The 20,716-nt window shown below is 40.7% G+C and overlaps 1 protein-coding gene across 4 annotated transcripts in view; it reads right to left on the bottom strand.

Moving 5' to 3' along the window:
- ARHGAP15 (Rho GTPase activating protein 15) overlaps positions 1-19,250 on the bottom strand; it is a 334,404-nt gene extending 315,154 nt beyond the window's left edge. Inside the window, exons 1-2 of one of the 4 annotated variants that reach the window (XM_050339915.1) lie at positions 19,106-19,250; positions 13,900-13,960 (exon numbers count right to left, since the gene is read on the bottom strand). The gene's annotated coding sequence lies outside the window, so the exon portion shown is untranslated. Of the gene's footprint in view, positions 1-13,899; positions 14,351-19,105 lie in introns of those variants that run through there. The other 3 variants (XM_050339914.1, XM_050339913.1, XM_050339916.1) reach the window with 3 other exon arrangements.
- Between the last annotated feature and the right edge of the window lie 1,466 nt (positions 19,251-20,716).

Genomic DNA, 20,716 nt, shown 5'->3' with positions numbered 1-20,716 from the left:
TCAACAGAAAACACAAAAAGAGTCCTGTCTTCTGCTTTTATATGGTGGTGCTTCCAAACTGTTAATAGCAGCAACAGAGCCAAATTTGGGCGTGTTTTGCAGGGGAATTCGTTTCACTTCCTTTGGATGGCAGAGCTGCCAAACCCTGTGCAATTGCTTGTGAGGCATTCCATGTTCATTATACAATTAGCTAATTTGCCTTTTGGCAAATAGTGAGCACCTGGATATAAATTTTAGTTTCAAAACCTCCTATGGTTAATTTGTTGGAGAAAGCCATTATACCAAGACAGACTTTCCTCCCTTCTCTTCCTTGTTGTTTATGGGGTTCCTGGAGCAAAGGGACAGCACAACTTTGAGGCATTGGCATAAGAGAAGAAGGGCAAGGGAATATACTGAAAATTCCTCTTGGAAATGCCTGTTTTGGGGCACTGTGTAACAAAAGGGATAGGTTGGAAAAGGGCGAGAAAGAGTGAGGGACAAGAAAAATGCTTGACATGAGGTTGGATGGATGATGCAGGAAGAGAAAACTGATTCATAGAGGGGGTAAAAGAGGTTACTCTGGGTATGAGAAAGGAGAACTTCAATTTCTGGGGAGTAGGTAGATCAGCTTTCTGATTGGGCAAGAAACACCACCGAGCTGATGGGATAAAATCATCTTTTTGGCTATGGAAGCAAAAGAACTTCAGTCCTACAGAGCCAGATGCTTTCAGAGGTACCTCAGGAGGTAAAAAGTCCTCTTTGAAGGAAGAAGCAATTCATCCCTTGAATAAAATTTGCAGCCTCAGTGGGTCAACCCTTGCAGTCACTTTTCCCACAGATTTTTCCATGTGTTTGGGATGCTCTGAGAGGATCCCAGTCTGCTCCAGCAAGTAGCACAGCAACCTCATAGCAAAGCAGGTTGAGTGTAAGCCAGAGGTCAGACACCAATTACAGGGGTGAGCTGGCTAATAAATATTCAAGGTGACATTTTTTTGCAGATCCTAAAGATCCTAAAACCCCAATTTCTAAATACACAGTTGACTTTCAAACACAGGTGTTACAGAAGTGAAAAATAGAAAAGGTATTGCAGATGTAAATCCACAGACACAGCAAGGCCATCCCACTTCTGCGAATCAGGCCCAGGTTGAGAGAGTAACACAGCAAATTGTGAAGATCAGATCTCAGTTTTACAAAGTACTGGATCTTGCCAAAACTATTCTCAAGAAGATTTTCTGTGATGTTTCTTTTAAAAGTAGTGCTTTCACAAAATCGTGATGTTTGATAACACTGAAAATATGTCAGTTACTTCTCTTTTTTGTTTGATGAGGAAAAAGTCTCTTCTGCCTTTTCAAAAAGAGAAAGGAGATGACAAAGGAAACAAAAAATTGTTAACTTCCCAGTGAAAACCAAACCAAAACAAACCCGTCTTTCGCTACTTGTAGTTTCCATGAAAAAAACGGAAAAATATACTTTTTAGCTTTTTGAAAAAAATGAAGACAGCTCATCTTGCTGCCATTCTTATGTCTTTGGTAGCTTAATTATGGTTTCTGTCTCATAGGAAGTATTGCCCTCCTATAGTAGCTCATGGACCTAGAATGGGTCTCATATTGCATTTATCAGCATTTTAATTCATTTTATATGTGTTTCTCTGTCCAGAAATTGATCTTATAATGAATGGACTGACCAGTATTAGCCAAAAATTTTCTTTCCTGAGTTTTGGTGTGGTACTGGCAAAGTCACTATATAGATTTTCTACAATTTCTAATTCTTAAGAAACAAGAGGATAGCAGTAGTTCCAAATTTTGGCTTGAGCTGTGCCTACACCTCCTACAACTACATACAGCAAAAATCAGAATGCAAATGTTAATTCATCAGCATCTTGTACCAGAGAAGCTGTGGCTGCCCTATCCCTGGAAGTGTCCAAGGCCAGGTTGGACAGGGCTTGGAGCAACCTGGGCTAGTGGAAGGTGTCCCTGCCCATGACAGGCAGTTGGAATGAGATGGTCTTTAAGGTCCCCTCCAACCCACATCATTCTAGGATTCTATGATGAAGTAGTTGTAAAAAGCACTTTTCTCCAAAAAAAAAAAAAAAAAGGGAAAAGAATCTATAATGAATATAATTTCTTGCATTTGTTATTCAGGATTATGAGATTAAAACCACTGTATATATTTTTCAGTATTTATCAAAACAATATTTCATTTCCTCCACCTTTTCTCCCTGTGACTTAGGCAGCCATTATCAAGTCAGAAGCTCAATGAAAGTGCTCAACATAGCAGTGTGAAAACACTGCGAAGCTCAAGTTAATCCTGTTGCACTGACTAATTTAACTCCTTTGCTGGAGAGAATGCTGTACATGAAGAGAATCCACAAAACCTAATGCAACAACATCACAGAAGAATAAAAATCAGCACCAGGTTCACCACCCCACCCGAACTGTGAGGCTGCAAAACCATTCAGAGGGAAAAGGAAGTTACAGTTAACAACTGAAAAAAAGCCCCAGGAGAACGTCACACACGTGGTGAGTCAGAGCGCTCCTGTTGAGGACAACATGTTGCTGTGTCTGTGAAAGAAGTGTTTGAAACCAGCACACCTCCGTAGATACTTCTGCTGTTGGGTTTTGCTCTTGGCCTCTGCTGCACCCTCTGCTATCTCTGCCGAAGCACAGCTTGGGGCAGCAGGTGCTCGGATGCACACTGATGGAAATAAAGGGGGACAGATGAAAAAACCGTAGGTAAAGAGAGGGGATAGCAAGTAAACTGCCTCATGGCTTTTTTTTCAATTGTTCTTATCTGCACTCTGCTGTGTCTTTATTTTCTTTAGCCATCCCCACTGAGCTGCTCTCACAGCAAACACGTCACTCCACTGTGCCCAGGGCATGGACACAAACAGTAAAGGCTGCTGAGGGATACGGTGTCCTGGGCTGGTGCCCAGAAGTGTCCTGAAGCCAGTTAATCTGAGCACTGGAAAAACAGAAAAACCTATTGTAATGAAAATACAGAGCAGAGGTAACATTGCTATGGCTTTTCTTTTGCAAAAAAAAAATTATGATGTACTTAGGAAGTAGCATTGATTTCAACCATTAGTCCTATCTTTAAATAAAGTACATGATCAGGAATGACAATATCACCACTGCCTGGGTCTTTACTCCAGTTTTGTCTGTTTATATCAGATAGACATTAAACCAGAATTTAGTACTGAGTTCAGTCTGCTGTAAGATGTTAAATGCCCTAAACTCAACAGCTCAGTTTCCCTTATGACCCAAAATTGCAAACTCATCACTGAGTTGATGGATCCTAACTCCTATAAAAGCTCATCAGCCTTAATTATGACATTCCCTTTTAATTTTTTTTTTACCTGTTGCAGCCATATTAGACTTTTGGTGGTGTCTTTCAGAGCAGACAACACATAGAGCAAGGATCACAGGTCATCTTACCTGGTGTCTAAAAGCTGGCTTTATAGTCACTCTTTTCTAACCCACTACTTGTGGACTTTCTGCAAATAAAAGCAGAAATGGCCTACAAGTTCTTCAGGCAACTTTAATTTACATGTACAGTTACCCTTCTCTCTCCTGTGGTCAAAGAGAAGAGTAAATCATCTTTCCTGATTTATTTGTAGCCATATCTTACTGTCCAGAATTTCTCTGTTACCATGTGAGGCATAAGCTGCTCAAACCATCATTCACAATTTTTTATGCTCTGAGATATATAATTCAGTGTCTATATAGGATGCACCTAAAGGCAAATTTCTTGATACAGTTTGACCCAAATCATAGAATCATAGAATAACTGAGCTTGGAAAATACCTCTAACATCATCTGTTAAAACCCAGCCCTTCCAGATCCATCACTAAACCAATGTCCCCAAGCATCACATCTACATGTTTTTTGAACACTTCCAGGAATGGTGATTTCACCACTTCCCTGGACAGCCTGCTCCAAAATGCCTGACCACCCTTTCAGTGAAAGAATTTTCCCTAATATGTAGTTTAAACCTCCCCTGGCACAACTTGAGGCTGTTTCCTCTTGTCCTGTCACTCAGCAGACCACACAGGTAGTAGCTCAATACAACAGTAAAGCATTAAACAACATTAAGCTGAAAAACCTTTTATCTTTGAGATAAATCCTCAATATGATGACCACTTCATCCTTTTTTGGTTTATCCTCCTATAATAGGAGAGGGCTATATTTTACAACAACACAATTCTCACAACTGAAATCTCCTGTAGCAGCTTAATATCCAGTAGGGAAAAAGTGTGTTATCATATTAAAGAATATCTTCCTAATTTGTGCAATGCACCACAGGCAGTTCCAGACTTCTTAAAGGCTGATCCTGATCTCAGGTTCCCAGTGAACCAGCTGAAGCTCATGGAATTATAGCAAAGCAACAGCAACATCAAGCACAGCTGAGGAGGAAAAACAGAGCACTGAAAGCAGGCAGGGAAATGCACTTTATAACAAGAGGGAGGGGCACAGACTTGCACCCTCGTACAGCAGTAATGATGTTGTTTAATTTTGGGTCTAGGAACGTATGAAAGTTTGTTTTGATGACTCTGCTCCTGAGAATTAAAGTGTTAAAATGCAGTGCTTCATTTCTCATTCCTGATAGTTACCACACATATCAGGAATATGTGATTCTCTACTTACAGCACGTCACAGACCCACATGAGCACAGTCTACACCCCACAATACCTTACAGACTCTTACAGTTTAGTGATTTCCTGTCCATTGACAAATGCAACAAAAATATAAGTGGCTTTCTGCTATGAAGATTGACTGCAGGTTTTTTTCTATTTCCTCTACAAGTAGTAGCACATCAAACAGTCAAAAAGTTAAAAGTATAAATTAAAATAATAGAAAGCTGATACTGAGTCCCATGTTCTGGCAAATGGCAGAAAAATATCCAGATATATTCAGTAGAAATATTCTTAATCTTTACAAAGTGTTGCTTTATTTGTCTCAAGGACTGGATAAAGAGAAACACTAAGAGATAAAATTTACGTACCTGTGCTGGACTGGCAATTAATATCATTGAGGATTCAAAGAGGGACCTAAAGTCCTCCTTTGGGTTCTGCAATTTTGTAGAAGATGATAGCTGAGAGCCCTAGAGTCTGTTCCCTGCTATGCATAGCCCTTTGAAAACAGCAAGATAGATGACAAAGAAAAACAGATACTGGGAAAAGGTACTTGTACCCTGTAAGGCAGAGACATGCTACGCCTGGAAATGCTTTCCTATCTGGATGGAAATGGCTTAAGAATCAGAAAGAAAAAAGAATAGAAGAGAGTTACTATTCCAAAGTTTTGCAGACACAGTGACAAACTTTCCACATCCACATTTATTGGCTACAGATCCAACAACTCTAATCCTGTAATTCTCCACGACCTACTGTGTACACAAAGAAAACTTGCTAGGAAGTATCTCTGGGATATTACTGAAAACAACAAAACCACGCATAACAGGGTAAAAAAGCATCTTCAAGTCAGCAAGTGACTGCATGTGGTCATGTCTCTTCTTGCATCCCTTAGTTTCTTAATTATGTTACATGTGAAGGCCTCAGGAAAGGTAACAGTTGTTTCAAAAGTTCCTCTGTCCCAATATATCATATGGGATAACATGATGGGGTCTGTTTTCACCACTCCCATGTCAATTTAATATCTCACTTTTGAGTGGAACTTGAAGTTAAAAGTATCCTTTTGTGTACAATTTGGCCTGCATATATTCTGGGAACATTTGTCCATAGTATAAATTCAGTTGAATATGTAAAAGAACATGCCTGGGAAAAAAATTGCTGCTTCTAGGTCTTCCTGCTGGCAGTGCATTTCGTTCCTTTCTGGAGTGCATCTGATCCATGACACCTGCTTCTATTTTCCATGCTGTGCAAGCTAGACTGCAATCCTTTAGATGAAGAATATTGGTTGCACACACAGTATTAACCAAACAAACTGTGAATATCACCCAAAACTCAGTGCTTTTAATGCATCTCACTACACTGAATAGCAGAGGTAACAGGACTGGAATGGTTTAGACATTAGACCAATGTCATCAACTAGTTTACAGCAGCAAACTTAGTAACTTTTTATGATTCTAAGAATGTAATTGATTTAACACCTAATAAGACCTAATAAGTGCTAGAGGAGAATGCTTGGTTGTTCCTGGCCTGACCTACAAATGATGAAAAGATAATTTCCTTCTACCTTCTTGCTTTCTTCTATAGGTTTATATATCAGAGACAAGTAAAGAGTAGAGTCACAGCTTTCCAACCACCTAAAGTAAGACTGACCAGTCTAAACTGATTTTACATCTGAATATGATGCTTGTTGCATTGTAACTTTTTAGTTTAAAGCTCCTAATTCTGAATTAAAAAAAAAAAAAAAAGATAAAACAAAAAAAGATCCAATGTTTTCTCTAGGAAGATCACATAAGAATCACAAATTTTCCCCGGTGCTTGAAAGAAATCTGTTCCTATACCCTAAATGTTCAGAAAAGTGTTGTTACTTTTAATGTTGCCAGATCTGAAGTGATGAGATACTATGGGAAAGGTTATTCTTGCAGTATTTACAGATACAAGCAGAAGCAGAAGTGACAGAAATTTCAAAGTAAGGCTGCTTGAAATACTTCCAGCTCAATTTTTGCAGAACTTCTCCTCACAGAGATTTGGATATTCATCCAAGCTTTCCATGCTTACCTGAACTAGACATGTGGTGATGGTAATTTTGGAACATCCCAAACTCTCTGGAGAAGTAGAAGAGTTGGTACCACAAGGCAAACTGATGCACTAGAAAAATATTTTTTAAACATCTGAAGGCCTGCTGCAAATAGCCAGAGGAACAAACTTCATATAAGTTCTAAATTTCAGAGCTTTACCATCAGAAATTTTAGGTTCAATTTGGCAGGGACTGTAAAAAGAAGTTATCACAAGGCCAGCTTGGGTAGGATGTTACAGCCCACTTGTGCCCTGCATCACATTCGTGTACAGACACATCCTCCACTGGTTGATTCAGGGGAGTGAAAGCACCTCACTAAGGACCTCTGGTCCTTAGTTCCTGCAGCAGCACCATCCCCTTCACTAGCAAAAATGCCTCCTTGAGTTCTGTAAAGCCTTTGGTGAAGTAGCAACAGTAGTTTTAACCTCTTAGAGTATCTCAGAGTTCCTAAACTTACAAGTTTAAATGAGTATCTGCTATGTCTTATTCCATTTTGCAGTTCCATATACCCATCATTCTTCAGAAGATATGGCTGTCAAACTGAAATACAGAGTTTACTGAATAGCAAAGGCTTTAAATCTTCTCAGACTTTTAAAACTATTACTTATTTACTTAAAACTTACAATAAAACTTTTTTTTTTTTTGACACTCCCTGCCTCAATAGTATCTTCAACAAGAGGCTTGTCCCTTATCCAGACAGTGAAACCCCCTCCCTCCCACTCGCAGGGATGATGTTCCACTCCCCGTGCTGTGCACATGAAGCAGTCCCTCCTACCCTCTCTCAATCTTCCATCATACATTTCTGCAGCAGTTTTTGTGCTGTGATCCTGCAGCTGCTCCCTTTACTTCTTCTCACTGCTCCCACTTCCCATCTGAGGGAGGAAAAAAAGCCTCCAGACACTTTTTAATCTGTTCCCACACTCCATCTCCACTCTCCTTTGCAGAGCTCCTGGTGCTGCACTTCTAAGAGACGCTGCTGTGAAATGCAGCAGAGACGGCACCTACAGTTCTAGGAGAAAACTTTTAAGCTGTAGCAGGAACTAGAAGGGGAAATTCTTTGTGGTTTGCTTTGAGCAAGCCCCTTTTGGTGTTTTCTGGGGCCCCCAGTTTGCTTTGTGCACCAGGCACTGCTGCCAGGGCCTAGAACAGAGCTCGAGGCATCAGGAGTGTCTACCCCACCACGCTGCTCGCCAGCACCACGTGGCAAAGCAGAGACAAGACAAAAGCACTTGTTTTATGTGATAGCATCTGGCATCACACTGTGCAGCTAAGATGTCTGCATTTCATAGCAGGGAAATACCAAGGGTGTTGTGGTGCCAAAACTGCAACAGAATCATAGAATGCTTTGGGTTGGAAGGGACCTTAATGATTGAGTAGTTCCAAACCCCACCATGATCTCTTTGATTATGCAAGAAGTTTGAGCATAGGCTCTGTTAAAAACCTTGTACACGCTTTCTGCAGGCCAGGAGGCCACAATCACCTGTACCCCCAGTCCCACCACAGACGTGCTACACTTGGTAGGAGCAGTAAAAGTCAACAGCAGCAGCAGCAGGATCCACATGTGAACACCAACAATCACAGTGAGAAGAGTCACAGCCATTCATCTGCCCCCAACCTTATTAAACCCAAAAATGCTCAATGAGTATTACATTTTCCATCGACTGTGGGTTTATGAAGTAGCATGGCAGCATGCTGAGCTGGTGGACTCCTCAAATCCCTTGCTGGATGAAGTAGCTTCACTCAGCTCAAATAAACCTTTGCAGACCTATGTACCTGAGTTAAAATGTCCTCACACTGCATCAACATCATTCCCTAAACATCTGAATCTTGGTGCACGGTACAAGTCTGGTAAGAAATAGTTACATTTAACTTCTTTTATTTTATACATTTTTTGTTCAACATCTTAATAGATTCCCTCTCCTCTATTACTCACACTCTGGGAAAGTTTTTGCAAAACACACAAACTTTAGAGGAAAATTAAATGCAGAAAAGAATCTTCAAATCCAAACTCTGTGTAACAATTCTGAATGTCTCATGTCTGTATGACTGCATCCTACTCAACCCAGAGCCAGTGCTGGAACTTCCAAAGGAAATTCAAGAATGGGTTGAGGACACCAGTCCCTCTAAGCCTCTGCAAAAATTTGGGGCTCTCCTTGCTTTTTCTGGGGTCCTTAATGAAGGAGAAGGAACTGCCATGCTTTCACTGGGGCTGCTTCTGCTTTCTTTGTTACTTCAAGAAAAGTGGGTGGATTAAGGTTAAATGGATTAATCCTAAATCTAAAAATCATCACGAGAATTTGATTATTCATCACTACTAGTTACTATATTTTGCCTTTTTTTTTTCTTTTTTTGCTAATAAATTAACCAAACATGGAAAGTATTGCTGATAATAGAAACATTAACCTCTCTAGATCAAACCTCAGGACTACTCAACCCGACACACAAATGGCAGCATGTGCCAGAGCAGCTTGGCCAGCTGGAAAATCTGAGGTAATACCTTCCCAGTGGAAAACATCAATTCATTTGTAGAAAAACTATTTGCTAGAAATGCCTTTTGTTTGAGAGAGCCCAGGGAGGCTTCTGTTGGTGTTTGCTGTGGGTGCCCAGGTTCTCCTGCAATGTGTGTGTTTGGTTCTGGACAATATCACCACGTGGGCTGGGCTTCCAACCCCACTGTCCCAAGCAGGCACCTGGTTGTCCCAGCAGCCTCCTGAGCCCCAGGTGCAGCAGAGACAGCAGAAAGCTGAGAGCATCCTGGCGTCCAGCAGGCTGGTGGCAGACCCACCAGTCACAGAGGTGACTCTCTCAGGGACAGAGCTCCAGAACTGCCTTCACAAGATATCTCTGTCATTTCCTTCCTCCCCCACAAAGGAAGGGAGTTTAGTAACATCCTGAGCAGCAAACAAACAAGTTCAGGTGCTCAGCTCTGTGCTCTGCCCAGGAGCAGCTTCGGTAACTGGTGTCTGGTTCAGCACCAAATACAGTGGTGGCTTTGCTCAGGGTGGGGCAGGAAAAGAAATCCAAAACAAAGAGCAAGCACGTACTTGAAGCACGTCTCTTCAGCTCTAAGCCACATTCACTTCTGCTTTTCCTTCCTCCTTGTCTCCCCCTCCCCTCTTACCAGGTTTCAGTTGTACTGAAAACTGAGGGATGTCTTGGAGAAGGAATTAGAAATCCCTTCAAGTTCATCTGTTTGAGGACTGTGCCTTTTTAGTATAAATGTCACAGGCTTTGAAAGAAATATTCATGAAAATCACAGTACAAACCCACAATACCCAGCTTAACTACAAGTGAATGATTTAATACCTGTCAATCTCAAATGGCAAGGAAGAGTTATACTGGGTCTTAAACAATCTCAAAGCACCAACCATAGCAGTGTCAAACTTGCTTAGTTAATTTTTTGAAGGAATGATTCAGTAAGTATCCATGCACTTTCTGAGTTAATGCAACCTGCACATACACACAGTAGTTTATAAGATAGTTTGGAGAATACCAATACCTGTTTAACCCTCTGATAGCTTCCCCATTTAATTCTGAAAACATTTCTTTCTCATGCTAAGTGAGATGAATGAAAATACAGACAAATAAAGAGGAAAAAGTAAAAATTTTCAAGTACCTGTAAAGTTTGGTTCTTAGTTTCCACAAACAGGACTCACTTTTACACAGGTCAGGCCTCAACACCCCCAGATGATTTTAGCATGAGCCAATAATGTTCTGACAATCTGCTCCAGCATGACCTGACTGCATCCTCAGCCTGAGATCTAGCACAGACTATGTTTGTCCCATGGCCAGTTTGCAACATCTAAATATCTATGCCCAGAAAATTCATTCCTGATTTACTCATTCAGACAGCCCTCTTAACAAAAATCCAGTTGCATTCCTTTTACTTCAGTTTCAGCCAGCCTGGAAACTCTCATCCCAAGGAGCATCAGGGAGCTTCAAGATGATGTGACTCTAACAGACTCTGTGACAAGACGTCTTACTCTTAAAATAAAAATGGCTCAGAATTGAGGAAGTCCCAGTGTAAATGAGGAGCTAGCAGTGTTTGTTTTGTAGTGAGTCTCCAAAACAACCTTTTTATAGTATTTCTCAAAGCAGGAAGACTGACAGAGGCATGTCCAGTGCATGAGGGTACAATCTTAGTGTCCAGCACAGCAAAGAAACAACCACCTCTGTCCTCCAGATGTTGGTAAGAGAGCTGTCAGTGAAATTAAGATTCATTGATGCTTCTGGTTGAAGCAGACCAACCTTAAGGGAAGGTTTCAGAAACAGGTAACACCAATGCCTCCTCATCTAGACTGAGGTCCCAGGTTCCCAAATGCACACCCAACAGGGAGCTGGGCTGTTGTGAGCAGGTTGAAGGAAACCAGGCATTCAGCCTACTCTGAGCCTCAGAGGTCATTACATCAGTTTGGTGGTGACAAAAGGTGTTGGATGCCACCACAGGATGGCAAATGGGACAGTTTATTGCAGGTAGTGTAGCAAGGGAAAGAAATCTGCTGCAATGCTCTGAACAGCACTTGAATCATCACGGAAAATCTGGAAGAAAATTTTATCCCATCTGCTTTCTTCAGGACTAATGTTATCAACAATTAATCAGGAAAACCATCAAAGCATCTTCATATATACAGTATCCATCAGCACCAGTTTCTGTCTTTGTAGCACTGAGAAATAGGTTTGATGTATCCACGTGGAAGTTTTATGAAATAAATGGAATGTAAGGCCTTCAGCTAGAGCTCAGGTGATGCTTTGTTTTGTCTTTTAAAGAAATCAGTGCAAACAACACCAAAACAGGAATTAGGACATCAACACAGGATTAGGGTATGTTCTGTACAACTGCCATGTTTCCAGAACACACCTAAGTACTAACAGAGGTCTTCAGCATCAAGAGGAAGTGTTTAGCCACATGCAGGCTTTAGCAGCTCGTTAAATGGTTAACAAGTCACACTGATTGAGCTGACACAGCACAGAGGCATCTAACAAAAGTCAAGAAAAATAGGCAAGTATCAGAATTACACATTGTGAGTATCAAAAAAGTCAGAAGACGTTGCCTATAACCCACTAATCTTGATGTGACTCAGTAAAATAGGGCATAATACAGCACTTCCCACTGCTCAAAGTCCATGGAGTTGCTTAGCAGAGACCCAAGCTGAATTCTTTAGATGGCACAGGCAAAGCCTAGAGCTCACTGCTGCACTAGAGATCACTATGGGTACCACCTTTGAGAGCCTGGTCTGAAACTCCTCACTGCAAAGAGGTAAAAATTTCTGGACCAGAAACAGACACAGAAGTCCAATCCAGAGGTGTGTACAGCTCTTGGGATTGATCCAGCGCCACATCGGAGATGGTGGTGTTGTGCCACCCAAACACCAGGAGAGGAATCCAAATGTGCTTCTGTCACCATTTTAGCTTCTGGTAGGGAGGAACATGCCCAAGACCACGATACAGTCCCCTCCCTTGCTGCTCTGGTGACAGGGACAACCGAGGGGGTTGCACACTTGAGCTTGGTTGGAAGAACGTGGAGCATCTCTTCCAAGCCAGGATATCTTTGTGTCAAAGCAGAAGGAAGTTTCTACAACAAATGCTTTCAAAGAGAGCAAAGGGTTTTTTTGCAATTCAATAATAACGTACAGCAGGAGCTTTAAAATACAGAGTGCTTCAGCTGTTCACTCTATTTGGAAATGAAAATGAACAAATGTACATTACAGATGTAATTGGATTGAGAGGCAAAGTGAACAAGAGATGCTGCTTTTAAATGAATTTCCCTTGGACACAAAGAAGTATGTTGCAGAGAAAGGGGGAAAATAAAGAAATATATCTCTGAGAATTCAAACTACTTCACCAAATCTCACAGCTCTGTGGAAAATGCATTTCAAATGACTCTAAGACACTGCAGTAGAAACATAAAAACCACGACAAACACAGGAAGAGAACATGTTCTCTTTATACAATTTCCCTGTCTGTGCTGATTTGTGTATGTAGGCAGGACAGCTTTTTTCCTCCAAAACTACTGAAAATATGAAATGCAATCTTACAACATTCCACTAAAATCTGTCTCCAATTAGCATGCACTATTCCAAAACGAGCTTCGAGCCACGTGTGATATCTTTCAACTCTGACCCATACTTCCAGAAGAAAAACGAGTTGCTTGCTACGATAACATTATCAGTTACAAACATGGGCACGTGTCACAAAGTTTGCAGCAAACGATACATTACTGGGAAAACAAATCTTCACCATAAAACAAATCTTGCTAATTCTCTCCCTCCTTTACATGGCGCATAATCAAAGTGTTTTGTTGCGTTATTTGAACATCTTCCTAAATTATTATTTCCTTGCAGAGCTGGGCAGGCCAGAAAGCTGTTTGCCTACTCACAGCAAAGCAAAGAGATCTTTTCTCATGGAAAAGAGTGAAGTGAGGAGTCAGAATGTACAACCCTTTTCTGGCCAGCTCCAAGGCAGAGGAGGAATTGGACTGGATTTAAACAGCCTCACGTGCAATCACGGCATGTCCACTGAACAGCTCCACAAGGAACACAGGTGGCTGCCCACAGATAAATCGAGGATATTTCATGTACAAAGTCCTTTATGCCACCCCATGTCCTGTCCCTGTCAGTGCCACTGATGAGTAATAGAGTGGTACAAAGTATTTGAGACTGAGCCGGGCAAGAGATCCCTCTATCAATGTCTTCAGTCTCTGGCAATACCAAGTGTCAACTAAATACCTGCCCTTACCACTCAGTGACTTTTACAGTATCTATGGCTACTAATCACCTCCCTTGTGGTCACCAGCAGGGAAGCCAGTTAGTCAAAGAGTGCTAAACTGCATTCAGAAAAGGCAAATGCTGGGAAAAGTGGTCTAATCTCATTTCCTGGCCAGTGCCACCAGTTTTTCTACCCTTTGGGGACAACTAGTTTCTCCCAGCAGGAATACAAGAAGTGGTTAGTGGTTTGTAGTACTGGAGAAGGCCAGATAAAGTTCCCTCTTGCACAGGATGCAACAGGTTTGCTAGATTCTGAGCACTAATTCAAAACGTCATTTCACATCCTCTACACTTTTGCTCATTGCTTTCAAATTCCCAAAAACCAATAGAAATAATTGTTCAGTTAAAATAATCCTAGTTGAACGCATACAAAATACACATATTTATGATCAATTTCAAAAATATTTAGCGACAGGTTTCCTAAACTGCATTAAGGAGGATTTAAAGCCCCTTACCTGCAGCCTCAGGGACGTTGTCGTCTCATCTCAAACCGCCATCAACCAGCAACAGTTTTAACTATTTCAAAAGAACGGAAAACATGTAGGTCACATGTCTACAGACAGCATTTGGGTTAATCTCCCACAGCTCATAAAGACAGAAAGAAAGCAGGAAAAAAAAAAAATTAAAAGTAAAATAAAACCACTTCCTGCAAGAGCAGAAGTGAGCCATCTTACCAGTGAGCGACTTACACCCAGGGTTAGAACAAAGTTCTTCCTTACAGGAATAAAAAAACAAATTTTAAAGTATGAAAGCAGCTTCTCTGTAAAAATTGCAGCAAACAGGGAAAGTTAGCTTTTGCAGAAGGTAAACATGAGGTTTTAAGGGAAATACTGAAAGGAATTACAATTCTAAGCTTCAAGACAACTTCCCTTTTCTTACCTTCAATGAAACCCTTTGACTACTGAAATAAATAGCTTGCAACAAATCTGCTTTGCTATTTTTAGAATATAGATTTAGTAAACAGGACACTTACTGTACTGTTAGTTAGACTTAGAAAGTAACAAGTTCTGGACAATCAGAGAGTTTGCTATTAAAAAGAAGAAAAATGACTCATACTATTGCCTGGCAGGGGTCACCCGGGCAAACACTTCTGTTTCTTCAATTTTCTGTTTTAACACTTCTCCACGAAGCAGCCCTTGGAGAAGCACAGGCACACGCAGCTGCTGCCCTGCGTCACTTCCTGCAGCATCTCACACCGAAATGGTCCCTCTCAGGCAGGAGGAACCCAGAGAACCTGCAGATTTAGGGGCAGCTCTGTGCCTTTGGGGCTCTGGAAAAGCCTTTTCCTTGAACATGCCTTCACCAGTGACTGGCCTGTGGCCTTTTTTCAGCAAGGAACAATAATATCTTCCCAGTATTTCTAGATCAATTTATGAGACAATGGTTTGTCCTCCTGGAGCAGTGGGGTTTCCCGTGCAGGGTAGGGTGGTGGTGCTGTGGGTATGAGGACAATCACAGTGCTGGTCAGGCTGAAGAGCTCTCTGGTGAAGCTTTGGTAGAATAAGGGGACCTTTTTTGCTTGTCTCCCACAGAAAAAGCCAAACAACTGCCATATGACCTGAGAAAATCATGGCCAACCTGATATTAAAGGGTTTGTCCCAGCAGTGAGGTAAAATGAACCCTCTTGACAAGGGATGCCAGTGGAGATCCTCAAGAAGATGTGTTGCATCTATGCAGATGTCCAGTAAGAAAGTCACTGGGTGCCCTAGAGAAGAATCCTGCAGAACAATCCATGGAGAAATGGAAATAGAAATAACGGAGATAGCAAAACTATCCTAATGGAGATTGGAAACAAGGCGTGGAGCTGTGGCTGGAGTGGAGCTCAGGAACACCTAGGCCGAGATTTTGACAAATTTTACAAGGCTGCAAAGAAAGGACTGATTTTCAGGCAGATAATTTCCTATTGCAGCAAATAAAAGATGCAACAAAGGTCCTGTAGAAAGGAGCTTTAGCACATCATGCACTCACTGAAGCACTGGGGAAGCGAGACCTTTAGGGACTCAAGAAATTCTTAAGTACAGAGACAAAGAAGGGGAACATAGAACTACTGAAGGAATGGCAGAGCTATTGGGCTACAGAGTGAAACTCACATCCTTATTATTGATTTTTTTAGAGACTTTTACAACATCCATTTCATGGCTAAAATCCAGTTCTGCAAAAGGCCATTCAAAGCCAGAAACCTGACTCTCATTTTTCCCAAACACTCACTACATGTGCTAAGAGGTAGCACACCTATACAGGCAGGAGAGTTTGAACAACACAACAGTTGATCTTCACTATTCTAGTCTAAAATATAATTTCTTTGTAGGCACTGCATGTTAGTGATGTATTTGGGAGAGGAACCTTCGGAATAAAAAAGTGGATGTTGTCTGTGAACAGTGATGAGTTGTTTCTCCCAGGTGTGAGGAGGTGAGAAAGCAAAATACTGCTTTTCTGTAAACTTACCCCTGTTATGCTTCAAGAACCTGCAGCAACACTAATTGATTGCTAGCTCTTTTAAAACCAGTGTATGTTCCAACTATTTTTGTCATATGAAATAAATATTAATTGAAAAATCTATTGTAACTGTTGTGGATCTGTGGATCTTCGGATTTTTCTTAAATAAAATCATCAAAAGCATTTTTACAGTCACAAAATATTTTTGAACAGTGTGGACAACAGAACTTCGTCACTAAATTGCAAAGAAACCATCATCTAAACCTGTAAAATACTGCAGCAGAAGTTGCCTGTGTTACCCTGTCCAAACCCTGGATTACTGAGGACGTGCCATTTCTCATGAAAATGTCTTTCACTGCACACCTAAAATTTCACGTCAAGTTGGATCCTGCATCTGATTCCCTTCGCATCCACTTGACAGTATGTCAGCAGTGACAAAATTCTATAAAAGGATGGCAGCTTTGCATACAGCTCAAACTTATGCAGCACAAGCTTCCTGTGCGATCTCTGAAAGGCTGAAAATACTTTAGATGTAAATTAAAAAAAAAAAAAAGCCATTTTAACAAAACCTAAGAGATGATTTAATCTAAGTACAACTAAACAGGAAGGAAACAGAACCTGCATAGGCACTACCTGGAGCAGATTGCAGATTGCTGCTCAATAGGTTTGATTTGTGTGTTTGCTGTGCGAGTTAAAGATGGAGCATCATTTCTGAAGCTCTGATTCTTGTCCCTATTTCAGTGACTCATGGCGTCATTGCTTATGAGACATGTCATCAAGCTGGTGAACATCCAGATTTCCACATCTCATACCTCAGAGAACAGAGAATTAAGGCTGGAAAAGCAGTTTTAAAAAAATCACTGTTGACTGAGGGTGCTGAATGCCGAGCAACTGCTACCAACTCTGTTATAATAAATTCAAGAAGCACCATAAGCTTCCTCAGGTGCTTGAACAGTGATTCTCAGACTTGTTCTGGACCAGCAGTCTCCTGAGGGGGAAAGAAGCTCGACTTTTTTTTAATCTTTTTGCCTAGTTCTCTGTTGTGATGACTGGCAGTCAGCCTGTAGTCTGGCTTTTATAGCAGACACCCAGTAGCAAATCTAATTCAGTGGTTAAATCAAGCCAAAATAGACAATACAAACCTGACAGCACAAGCCTGGAAGAACAATTGTGCATCCAATAGCTGGGTTCAGGAGAAGATAATTTTTTGATTAATGAAAATAGCTAAAGTTTCAGAACTTTGCAATTCACTGGGAAAAACCATAGGAAATTGGAAGATTATGTGGGATAATCATGGAATCATAGAATGGTTTGGATTGGAAGGGGCCTTAGAGATCATCTCATTCCAACCCCCTGCCATGGGTAGGAAGGATCACCTTCCACCAGCTCAGGTTGCCCCAAGCCTCGTCCATCCTGGCCTTGAATAATGAAAAAATAATGAATTATTTCCCACATTCTTCACTAGAGAAATAGTATTTTTCACATTTGTAGTAGTTTTTAGAATATTTAAATTAAAAAGGAGAATAAAGAATTTTCTCCGTATGGCCAGTAATTCATATTCTTCCTCAGAGCAATCATTTGCTAAGAGAACTGATGTCCATTCAGTAGCTGTTATTTTTATGCTGCAGGGGCTTTGAATATTTAATCCCAGCAAAAATGTTTCTAGAAGCACATTCTTATGTATTGAGAAGGCCATGCATGTGGCTGTGTAACAGCTCCAATAGCTTACAGTCCAACAGCAGCCTCTAATATTACCTGCTTGGGCTGTAAATGCTCATTATGTAGGAGCCTGAATGTAAATGTCAATGTAAATATACAGTAATGGCTAAATTCCCACAGCCCTCTCAGCCATAACGTGCATTATAAACATTCTGGTATCATCTTCCAAAACCTCTTTACTCTGAGCTGATTTTTCCCCTAAACGATCCATTTTACTCACTGCAGTCTTGAAAGTGCAAAAGACATTTTTAACAGAATGGTCACAGGTGGCAGAAAATAGATCTTTTTAGAGACTCTCCAGCAGTTTAGTGTTGGCTACATGGGAGGAACATATGCACTGTGACTTGGGGTCTAAAGCCCAGAAGACTCACATTTCAGGAGAAAAAATGATCTTGCATTAAATCACTTACCAGCTGAGCTGCTAAAGTTTTGATAATAGATATACTTTACAAAGCAGCAGAGAAGTTTAGGACAGAAGTCTCTGAACATTTACTTCATGTAGTTCATTTTTGCCTCAAAATGATTTTTGGATTTAGGAATATTCATGTTTAAGAAAATAACATATATATATATATATATTGTTTTACCCTCACTATTTTTCAGGTTTAGTTACTATAATATTTCACTGTTTAAAAAAAAAAAAAAAAGTAGGACAGTGAAGGTACTACTAGGTAAGAAAGTTCTACATGAATCCAAATAATTGGTCCATTTTTCTCTCTTTCTCAGCTGTTTTTAGGGATCTTGACACTTATTTTAAAGGCCAGCCTTTCCTAGGTCTATTTTTAATAACTTAGAAAAGCCACTCCAACCCATTGTGTAGCCATACTGTACTAAAAAAAGAGACAAACCCCCACCATATGCTGATGCATTATGTAAAGACTTTCCTTGACAGGATTTAGTTACATGCAGGCTTGAAATGCAGTGTAAATGTATTTTCTGGAGTGCTTAAAGTACTACAATACCAAACTGCCAAAAAGGTGGGTTTACATCACACAATAAGGGACCTGAAAAAGTCAAGAGAGTTGTGCACGTTGGGAGACAGTATCTTGATCTATGTGCCCATGATCAAGGCAGAGTTACAGAAGCAGCCAACGTTTTCACAGCAAAGGAAGAGCGAAGTTTCTGTCCTCAGCATAAAAATGATGCTCTGGCCAGTGTTGTTTCTACCTCTGTTAAAAGAGTTTCAGCTTCGTGGTAAATAATTTTTAGTGGAGAAAGTCCCAAGCTCTGTAAAATCCCACGCTGAGGATGAATACAGGAGAAAGGTAAGGTGTTCTGAAATATTTTCCCTTTTTGCTTCAGCCTTTCAGGAAGAAGAGTTTAATTTCTACAGTACCAAACTCTCCATTCACACACACACACACAAAAAAAGATAAATGCAAGCATGCAGCCACACAAGGCACTCACAAAAACAATGTGGCCCCATCAAATCCAGTGGAAATAAAAATTTCTAAAGTAATTTCTTGTCTCTTCCTGATAGAGGTTTTATCTGTGTGATAGGCTCACCCTGCTCACTCCCACGCTGCCATCACAGAGAGTGTCAGAACTGCCTGGGCACCAGTGCCAGACAAAAGAAGTCAACAAATGCAAGAGAAAGTCAGGTGCAGGATGTAAAACTCCTCTGCAGATGGATGGTGGTCCTCTCTTGCGTCCAGAAGCTTTCGGGGGAACTGTACTGCCTGAAATGGACTGGGAAACAACAAAATGAATCAGTTTATCAAAGAGATGAAGCAGCTAGTTGAATTAATTAGTTCAGTATGCCAGTTCCAACCACTTCCTATGTTTTATTTGGTCATGTAATACACAAATACTTCAGTTTATGTACATGACTTTACTCTGCTGCCTTTTTCCCCAGCTCCCTCCTTCCGACAGGCAATTGCCATTTTATATTCTCCTATGATGTGGGAGACGCCAGGAAATCTTACAGGTTTTTGGTGAATGGGGATATCCAGGTCTGCGGGAGGATGAAAAAGGAAAAAAAAAAAGAAGAAAGAAATGCACCTCCAGTGCAATTAGTATCCACAAGGCTAAGTATTAGATGCGTTTTAGGTGTGTTGGTTGTTTGCACTTCTTGGAAGACAAATTCAGGTCAACAACCTACAGGAAATAAGGATGTCTTTACTAAGAGCACTTCAACATATCTGCATATGTTTAATTTCAGTTTACTCCAAGCAGAAAATAGAAAACTGATACCCCTCATTCTATAGCTTTTGAGCTTGTTCCAGTTTTTCAGTTCCTTTTAATCTCTATAGTCTGTGGTCTCATAGACTTCCTTCTCCCTTGTTTCTCAACGCCACTCCATCCTCCTCTTTGCTCTGGTTCATGCTTGTAATCTTGGTTTTTTTGAGCCCTATTTTATATTATATCTGCCAAAATTAATAGAGACTCTGCTAAAGCAGGTCTACAGCCCTGTCCTACTCTGATGCTGCAGTTACCTGCAGAGGTTACCATGGAAAAATCACCTTTAGGCTGCAATAGAGGTGCCTAGAGCTGTGCTTTACAGCACTTCCACTCTTGCATGACGGGGAGGGGGTTGTTTAGCAAAATTATTACTATGTTAATTTCTTCTCAGCCAGAATTAGACTTTCTGAGCTGTGAGAAATGCTTATTTAGGCCCATTATTTTTGTAAGTCCGGACAAGCTCTGCAACAGGACAAAGTGTATCATCAGCAGTTCAAAAGGAAAACGGTGTTTAGAGTCAGGGAATACATTTAGGAGTATTTAAGATTTAGGAAAGAATGAGACAGGGAGGCTCTAGTGCAGCCTCTGTGTGTTTATAAAGGCTCAATTAATTATAAACCCTTCAGTCCATCTCCCTACCTGTGTTAGCATTTCACCTTTATTTCAAGCTCCAGTTATCATGACACTTCTAATTCTTCAAAGTGAAAAAGTATTAAACATTAGGCCTGTTGGGAAAAATACTCTCCATGAGGCTTTTTAATCCTGGTTTATTCTTTCCTTGTAACAGGGTCCGCAAAACCAACTTGCTCTCATTATTTCTTCACAGAGCCAAGAGTTCTTTTTGATAACCTTTAATGACAGTGTGATGGAGGCAACAGCCCTTCTCCCCTCGTGCACAAGCTTGCAAATCTAAAATAGGACCTTAATGAAAAAAAA

Source organism: Myiozetetes cayanensis, unplaced genomic scaffold, assembly GCF_022539395.1.
Source record: "Myiozetetes cayanensis isolate MyiCay16 unplaced genomic scaffold, myiCay2020 scf9, whole genome shotgun sequence".
Lineage (NCBI taxonomy): Eukaryota > Metazoa > Chordata > Aves > Passeriformes > Tyrannidae > Myiozetetes > Myiozetetes cayanensis.
The sequence above is the reverse complement of the archived record's forward strand: the minus strand, read 5'-3'. Positions and strand labels throughout refer to the sequence as shown.